Genomic DNA, 9,184 nt, shown 5'->3' with positions numbered 1-9,184 from the left:
AGGAACCAAAGCTAGAATGAAATGCATTACACCATTGAACCTAGAATCAACACCCTAAACTATTTTTTTAATTGACACACATGAATTATTTTCTTTTAATTAAAATACCTTATATGCCAAAACCACAGATCCAAGCAGGACTTTTGAACTGTTAAGCTACACTAAAGTGTGAACATTATAGTATTATCAGAAATGAACTGGTATTTAATTTGGTTGGATCCAGGCTTGGGTATCCCAGAAAGTCTACAAGCCAAGTCCCATCCTTACCCCATAGGGAGAAAGTCTAGGGAAACTTGGGGGGCCTCTCATCTTTGAGAGCTGCAGTGGGGTTTGGGGCCTTAAGAGAGACAGGACTCCTACCTAAGTAAGACTGACTGAGGAAGTAATGAATCCCCCATCTCTGGAGGTATTCAAGAAGCAGATAACCACCTGTCAGATGGGCTAGAGTAAAGGTTCCCATAGTGAATACCAAACTAGACTAGGGGGCCTCTTGGGCCCATCATAGCTACACGTTTCTGCACTTCCAGGCAGGGTACAGATGGGTCGGCTGCGGTGGGTTGGATGAGCCTCTGCATATCTGGATGGCTGGGAGGCGCAGAGTAGATCCTGAGTGAGTAACTTCTGTGTGTGACTCTCTCCCCTTCCCCATCTTCCTCTCATCCACTCCCAACTCAGCCCTGCCCAGGAGGAGGAGGCAGAATAGCAGTGCCGGAAGTGGTGGGGACAGTCTAGGGACAGCTTCTTCTCCAGCATCTACAAGCCTTCTTCGGGCCTATTGCCAGGTTGCCACCCCAAGCACAGGGAGAGGGACCAGGCACACCCTCCTCTGAAGAGCCTCGGCAGCTGGCATAGGCCTTCTGGTCGAGGGGGTTGTCCATGCACTGCCATTCCACAAATTGGGCAGGAGTGCTGGACTGGGGCACTGAAAGCTGGCATTTCACCATGGGCTGTGGTTCTCAGAGCCCTACCAGCTCTGGGGCACTGGTCAACCAGCCTGGTCTGGGAGGGTGTCAGGGAGGGCACATGGGCAGGGCAGGCACTCCCTGGCTCTTAGCCTGTGGCTGTCGGGGCCTGTTGTAACATCTGAGCTGAGAGCCCGGGTTAGGGCCAAGGAGGAGAGATACAGATTGATATGTGGTTTGGAAACACAAACACATTATCTTTTCCCGGCACCTTTCTGCTCCGTGACTCGAAAAACTTCCTCAGGGTCCTTTCTCTGGATAACTACCCTTCTGTAATAATAGTAATAATAATGCCTACTGATTATTGAATGCTTCCGATGGGCCAGGCCCCATGCTAAGCTATTTACACATATCATCACTGAAGTCTTCACAACAACCCTGAGACAGAAGGACTATACCGTTGTTATTCACATTTTACGGATGAGGAAACAGATGAGGCCCAGACTGGTTAAGCAGCCGTTTCAGGGTCTTGTAGTTACTGAGTGGTGGAGCCAGAATTTCAACCCAAGAGTATCTGTCCCCAGTCCATTCTTATAACTCAGTACTGCTCAGAGTTCCCTGGTTGCAGAGACTGTCAGGTATGATTGACCATGCGGGGTCAGGTCCATGGCAGCAGTCTTTGGGGGACGCACTGGTAATTTGCCTCTTGGTGCCGGCCCTGACTACCACCCAGGAAGGATAAGTCATGTGACACAGAGAAGTGTGGGGGTAACCTCTCCTCCATTTCTGGTGAGGGGATGAGGAACCCCACATGGCCCTGGGTATGAGGGGCAGAGAGGGCCTCAGTTTCTGCCATCTCTCACTGAGTCATGAGCCAGCACTCTGCTTGAAATCCCTGCATCAAGCCGTCTGTCCCTCACAGACCCAGAATGTGCCAGGTACCCTCAGGCCACATGGGGAGGTGGGGCCTTGCACCTGCTAGCTACTTGGCTGGAGAAACCCCTTGGGGCTGGGCACTAGGAGGAGTAGCAGCCCATTTACCCTGAGCCCCTAGTCTGAGGAGAGGAGGCATTCTTTGGAGAAGATCCCTTCCTCCCCTTTGCTTGCAGGCTGTCCACGCCTGTCCCTTCCTGCTCATGGGGTGGCCTGGATCAGTGCCCCTCACCCTGATAGAACTATCCATCTCTCTCCTGATGGGCTTGGGAGGCAACCTCTGAGGGTTTGGGAGAATGAATTGAGAAAGCTGAGATTGCCAAACCCTTGGGGTCTTCAGGCAGGAGGGAGGTCGAATCTAGCCACAGAAACCATGAGTTCCTACAAGATCGGAGCCCTTCTGCCTTTCTAGACTTCCAGCTTGTCTCAGCATTAGTTTCTTGATGTGTATAAAGGGGGAAAGGGTTCCCTTCTTAGGGAGGATTTCCTGATGTCTCAGTGGGTAAAGAATATGCTTGCAATGCAGGAGACGCAGGAGACGTGGGTTAGATCCCTGGGTCAGGAAGATCCCCTGAAGTAGGAAATGGCCACCCACTCCAGTATTCTTGCCTGGGAAATGCCATGGACAGAGAAGTCTGGAGGCCTACAGTCCATAGGGGAGCAAAGAGTCTGACATAGCTGAGCAACTGAGCATGCATACATGTGCCCTTCTTCCTTGGGAAGATGGTGGAATGATGAGGTCTAGAGCACTGGGGTACAGGGCCCCCAAAGGACCAGCACCCCCAAACAGGGTGAGAGTTCTTGGCTCTTGGCCCTCACAGCTGCTGAAGGGTCCAAGGAGAAAATACCCCTCTCACACATCATGTATGCACAAGCTGCCACTGGGAGCAATGGAGCCCAGTTTAGTGCACCATCAGGGCAGAATCCCAGGGTTCTTCCAGGAGACCTTGATACTAAATCGCTCCAAATTCCAGAGAGAGAACCCCAGCCCCGTCTGGCAGCGCCACCTGGGCCCAGTTAGGTTTGGGGAAAGTCCATATTCTCCCCTGCCTGGTCACTGCCACTCTGAACCTCAGCTGAAGGAAATGACCACACCCTGCCTTTTCCTCAAGCATGCATCTGTACTGGGCTTCCTTTGCCAACTAGAATACATAGGCCCATCTTCTCTAAATGAAAGTTGACACTGCGGCTGAGCTTGCCTGAGAGTCCCAAAGGGACCTGGTGACCTGGACGAACCACCCAGATGCAGGGGCCACTGTCCACCCACCTCAAGGGGCTGGAGCAGGAGCAGGGCAGACTGCAGCACCCTTCCTGGGTACATGGGGGCATGAGCCACACTGGGGAGGGTGGCACCAGAAAGAGCCACCTCTGTGCTAAGGACACTGATTTTAGAGACATGATGAATTCCTTTAATATCTTCTCACTATGATCACTTTGCAGCCCCTGCTCTTAATGGGCTCCAAAGTTCCATCAAAATGTCTGTTGTTGGCAGTTTAGTTCTCTAGCTGGCATTTTTGCCGGCAGAACTAACAGCTGGAAGCTTCCTGAATGGAAACCCTTCATTGTCATTTCCTCTCTCCCAGGAACCTCCAGCAGCTGCCCCCAGTCTAAGGTCGGGGCAGGGTTCTGATGGGCACCCATGTCCTGGAGCCCAGGGCCTGACTTTCAGGAAGGACAAGTGAGCTGGAGCAGCAGAAGGCTTGTGCTCTGAGTAGGTATGAACTCCGGCCAGAATCCAGGGAAGGAAAGAGTAAGGAAGCATGATGTTGGCTGCCTAAGGCACATCTACAACCTTCTGGGGGATACCTTAGCTCTAAATGCACGAAGTTCACAGACTGTGGCCCATGTGGCCTCTTGGGAGCATTAACCATCTTGCTATAAAGCTTGTGGCACTCCACCTTCTGCATCCGCCTTGGGTCAGTGTGAGAAGACATGACTTGCCACTTGGCTGGGCTGGGCTATGCTTAGAGGGCGCTAGGATGGGGTGTGGGCAGACAGCTTCCATCATCTGTTCTCAGCGTGTTTCATTCTTTAGTCTCCGGACCACACCTCAGCCGTCCGTCCTAGGTGGGCCTGTGGGACCTTTATGTGAACACTGACAAGAAGGGTCCTGGTGTGCACTGCCCTACCCGCCTCTCCTCGCAGTGGTTCTTGCTGAGAGGCAGCTCCACCTCCTGTCTGACCAGCCTCTTCTCTATAGGAGGCCTGCATGCTTGTTAACTCCTGGCCTTGCATTCATGTCCCTGGGTCTGGCTCCATCCCTCCTCAGGGTCTCAGACCTCCACCTTTCCTGATCCCTGACATACCATCTCCCAGAAAAACCCACTATCATGGGATATAAAAGCCAGCTTGGGCCTGGTGTCAGGGAGACAAATGACAGATGACAGGCCACCTGCTCCTGGAATCTGACCTTTGATGGTGGACACTTAAATTCCTGCTCGGGGTCATGGCATATAACCAGGGAAAAGACCACCTGAGGCAGAGGATCTCCTGTGTGCCTCCCGGTCACAGAGTCAGCTCCAGAATCTCTTTCCTTCCTAGATGCTATCACCATTACCCCGTCCTTTGGCTTCAGACATTAACAGGCTTATGTTTAAAATAGAAAATGTTTCCTGGGACAAGTAGAGCTGAGTCTATCTATTTACAGATTAGCTGGATCTGTTTATCAGAGAGTGGCTTGGTCCCAGGAAGGGGTCAAGCCTGTCTCCTTGTGGGGACCTGGTGAAAGAGCACGGGCTGAGCTGGGGCTCCAGGTCAAGTGAGAAGTAGGGGCTGGGGAAGGGCAGGGCCCAGCCCTGTTAGGGCTGGAAGCACAAAGGAGCAAGGGAACCTGTCCGGCCTCCTACTATGTCAGGCCGGCTGCCTCTCCCAACCATTGTGTTACCTGGCAGCTCTCATTTGGCCCTGTTTGGGGGCGCCTTTACTGATGCTCCTAATGGAAAGGCTGGGACCCCCAGGCCCGAATCTGACTCTGCTGCCAGTCAGTTCTGTGATCTCAGGACCCCACTTTTCTTCTCTGGGTTCTGTTTCACTCTGCGAAACGATGAGGGCTGCGTCACAGTCTTGGGGCTTCCCTTTGGCTTGATGCTCTACAGCGGTCCATCCAGGGCGGCCAGCTTCTGTCTGGCCCAGCCCTTCCCTCCTCTGCGCTCCTGTCCACTGGCCTGGGAGTGCGCTCTGCATGCACAGCTGGTCCCTGTCTCCCTGCACCGTCTGTGTCTTGCACAACTCCCTAGGGAACCTCATTTGAAGCTGAAAGGAAATGGATGTTGGAGGCGCCACGCCAGGACTGAAGCAGAGAACTAGTCCTCCCGGTTTTAAGGTTTTAACCCTGCCGCGGCAGCAGCACTCAGGGGCGGGGTGGCGAACAGGCAGTGGGGGCCTTGAGCAAGGTGACTGGTTCCTTGCTATTTGCCCTGCAGTGGGTGAGTGGGCTGGGTTCCTGCTGCATGGGATTCAGAGACCAGAATTGGGAACCAGCAGACCTGAGCTTCCTAGTCAGGCTTCTCTGAGCACGCGGAGCCCCTCCCCGTCCCCAATCCTGGGCAACCTGAGTGTGCAAGAGAACACAGCCCTGCCTACCCACCCCCATTAGCCACAGGCCTGAGGCCCCCCAAGTTCTTGGTGAACTTGGGAAAACCAGAGCCAAGCAGAAAGGTGTCAGCATCGCTGACCGAGCACTTCAAGGGTGAAAGGTCACGACAGAGAGCCCATGGGTGTACAAAAAGCCATCATTGTCCCTCTGAAAGTCTCTGCCCTGCCTGGTGAGTTGTGATGAGGTTTTATAGAAAATGCTGGCCAGCGTGAGTGTCCCTTTGTTAGGGTGGGTATGGTGCCATGGAGTTGTAAGGGAACCTGTCCCCTGCCCCCCGCCACCACCCTGTCCTGTGCTAACTACCCCCAGGGTATGAAAATCCATCCGGTTCAGCTTTCCTCTCCCCTGTTGAAGGGCTGTAAGCTCCCCAGAAAAGACAAGTCCCCTCCTTTATCCCACCCTCACACCTCTCACCTTAGCCACCCACAGGCCCTCAGACTGAGCTTGGAAAGGGCTGCTTCCAGGACCAGTGGGCCTGTTAATCCCAGACAGGAGGGCCAGCCTGCCTTGAGGAAGTCAGAGCTCTTCGGCTTCTGAAGCTTCCATTTTCCATGATCTAGTCCAACCTGTCGGCTAGTTCTTCTTTTAGGGACAGGCTGCTGAGGGCCCGTTATGAGGTTTGCTAGCACGCTTCCTACCACCTGAGTCTCCTTCCCACTCAGGTGTGGGGAGCATCCAGCAGGAAAGACTCTGCTTCCGGCCACAGGTCAGCTTCCCCCAAGTCCTTCTGGCCTTCTGAACCCAGGACAGAGTGCACAGAGGGCTCTGGGGCCATTTGGGTGAGCAGTGCAGTGTCTCAGGGTCTGTGCCTCCTCCCTGTCCGGCCCTCCCACTGGGCCCAACCAGCTACCACCCTGCTGGCCTGCTGTTTGTCTGGTGCTCCCCAGCTGCTGCCTCTCTGCCCCCAGCCAGACACCAGCTGCTGCTCAGCTCTGCATATGTAGGGCACTGCCAGGCGTGGAGCGGCCTTTTCCCAGGCAGTGGGAATACCCCTCAGCTGGTAATGCCACAGCTCGTAAAGACTCCCTTTTTCCTTGCCCTGGAGCCACGTATGGGGATTAAATGAGTGGGAGACACTGGTGCTCATCCTGACTCTGGTCCCCTGAGCTCCTCCGGGATAGGGGCCTTCCTGGTCGTTTTGGGGGATTGTGCGCAGAGCGGGTTTGCCCTGGTTAGAGGCCGCTGACCTGCGCCTCTCCCTGCGCCTGGCATGTTCCAGACTGCTCAGCTCACCAAGAATGTCTGTCCCTGGGGGACTGAAAGGTCCATGCAGCCCCCATCTTCCTCCCCTGTAGCCACTGCAAGGTGCACAGAGCTTTCCACCCAAATCAGGGGCTCCCAGGCCTGCTCCTGGGGCCAAGTCCTCTTCACAAGGCACCCTGGTCACCAGGGCTCCCAGGTTTGTCACCCCTTGCTTAGCCCAAAGGCCTTATTCTTGGCCAGGTGAGCTTCTGTGAGGCTGAGTCCCAGGCCCACCAGGCCTGGGGACCATGCAGTCCAGAGCTCATTCTCTACTTCAGAAACCTGGTTCCCACCAAAATCACTGAAGGAGAGACCCCAAGCAGGACCCTCCGACCTTGGTGTGTGGTATCAGGGAAAAAGCAAACTACACCATATGAGCTTGGCTTCTTGCGAGGTGGGGTGGGGGCAGGATGGAGGGGGGGCCCCAGGGCTTTATAAACTGGAGCTCAATGGGCCTGGTGTCCCTGAAGCCGACTAGGTCATTAACCCTGCATGGGGTCTGGGGCCTGCTCTCAGCCCAGCAGTCCCCTGAACTGGGTTGATGCCGAGTTTCAGGGTCAGAATCTGTGCCAAGTCAAGCTCAGCATGAGGGTGTGACTTGGATCCCAGGCCCCAGTGGATGCTCCATAAATATTTGTGGGATGAACACATGAGGGGAGTGTCCCAGAGGTGGTGGGGCCTCCTGGAAGGGCGTCCTGGTGGCAGTGCGCCGCCCAGCAGGAAGGGGAGGTGAAGGCAGGAGCAGCGGAAACAAGCATTTCTCTCTCTGGCTGGGGAGCCAGAGGCCAGCTTGGACAGGGTTGCTTCCAAATCCATCAGGGAAGGGGGGCAGATGGGGTGGGGTGTGGGCATGGGGCTCCTGAGCCCAGAAACCCACAGCTGCCGCTCCTGTCCCAGATGGTGGGCAACCTGAACACCTTGGCATCCCCACCCTGCCCGGAGGGCCCCAAGCCGCAGGGACCTTACCTGAGCTGTCCTTGGGCAGCTGGGCCCCGGGCTCCCCACCGCAGGCCGCTGCTTGTCTCTAGCTCAGGAAGCGGCACTCCCTTCAGGCAAAAAAAAAAAGGAAAAAGAAAAAGAAAACCTCAGTGCTTTTCTCACTCAGCTGCTTCTCCCGAAGGCTCCTGGTTGGTGTCGTCCTGCCTCTGTGGGCACACAGCCTCCTCCCTCCCGGCGGCTTACTCACCGGTGTACTTGTGAGGCTGCCAGCTGTGTGGGGGAGGCGGGGGGCCCATGCCCCTCGGCCTGACACACACCGGAGCGTGCCGCGTGGGGTCGAGGGCCCGAGGGGCTGGCCCTCTGGGTCCTGAGTATGGGGGACCGGAGCCCCGAGCAACATCTTCCCCAGGGATGTCCCCAAACGAGCTCGGTGGGAGACACACATGGGTGCTGACTGGCACTGGTGGAGAGGGACTGAATTCCTGTAGGAAGCTGACTGCCCAAGGCTGCCAGAAGAGGGGGCAGCCCAAGCGCTGTCCGGCACTCTGGGGGGTTGGTTTCCAACCTTGGACCACTCCCTGCCCTGGCACCCTGTGTGTCTCTGCCCTGTGGACTCAGTGGGTCCTGGGCCCATCTGAGCTGGAACTGCACCTCACCTGCGCAGGCCAGGTGCCTGGCATCCTTTTCAACAGCACGCGTCTTGGGCAGGCCCAGCATCGGTCAGGGTGAATGGATGCCGGATCCCCCACCCCCAACTCTCACTGGCCCCTCTGTGGTCTGCTCTCACACACTTGCTCCTCTCTCTCTCTCCCTCTCACACACACATACACGTGGGGCCACACCCAGCAGAGCCACCTACCTTCCCCAGGCCAGCCTAAGCCAATCCAGCCTCAGCCAATCCAGCCTCGATCTCCAAGTGCCACTCTGACCCTAGGAGCCACTCATTTATGGAAATATCTTGTAGGAGGTGTGTTCAAAGCCGGGCAGGAGGACTCTGGTCGGCTGGACCAGACTCCCCTTCTCTCCCGACACCTCCAGAGGATAGGCCGCCTCATCACCTTATCCGCTATTGCACTTTGCCGACTGACGTCTCTCCCTGGGCACCTCGGGCCCTCACAGCATCTTCCATATCCTTAGGGGGTGGCGGCAGGCTTGTGGCAGGTCCCATCTTCCGTGGAGCCCCAGGTAGGGAGGGGAGAGCTGGAAGGGGCGGGACCCAGGTGCAGCTCCAAGTTTCCAGCTCCCAAAATAATCAGATGCGAAAGGGAAGGAAGAAATCTCCAGGCCAGCGGGTGACTCAGTGCCCGTGGGCCGGCTTAGTCACCTGGATAGCTGCTCCTGGCTCCCAGCACCTCAGGCTGGGAGCAATGCCCTGCCCCCTGCAGCTGGCAGCAGCAGGCTGTCAAAGGGAGTGCGGCCACGGGGCCCCAGCTGGCCCAGGGCTCCCGGCAGGCGGGCTCCAGCTTCCTCCCTGGCCGCCTGTCCCTCCTCCACCGAGCACCCCGGCTCACTTTGGGATTTCTCCATTAAATCCTCAGGCAGCGACCTGCTCGTTTGGGGCGCCGAGCTGCTC

This window comes from Budorcas taxicolor, chromosome 10, assembly GCF_023091745.1.
Source record: "Budorcas taxicolor isolate Tak-1 chromosome 10, Takin1.1, whole genome shotgun sequence".
Taxonomy (NCBI): Eukaryota; Metazoa; Chordata; class Mammalia; order Artiodactyla; family Bovidae; genus Budorcas; species Budorcas taxicolor.
Note: the sequence above shows the minus strand (reverse complement) of the source record.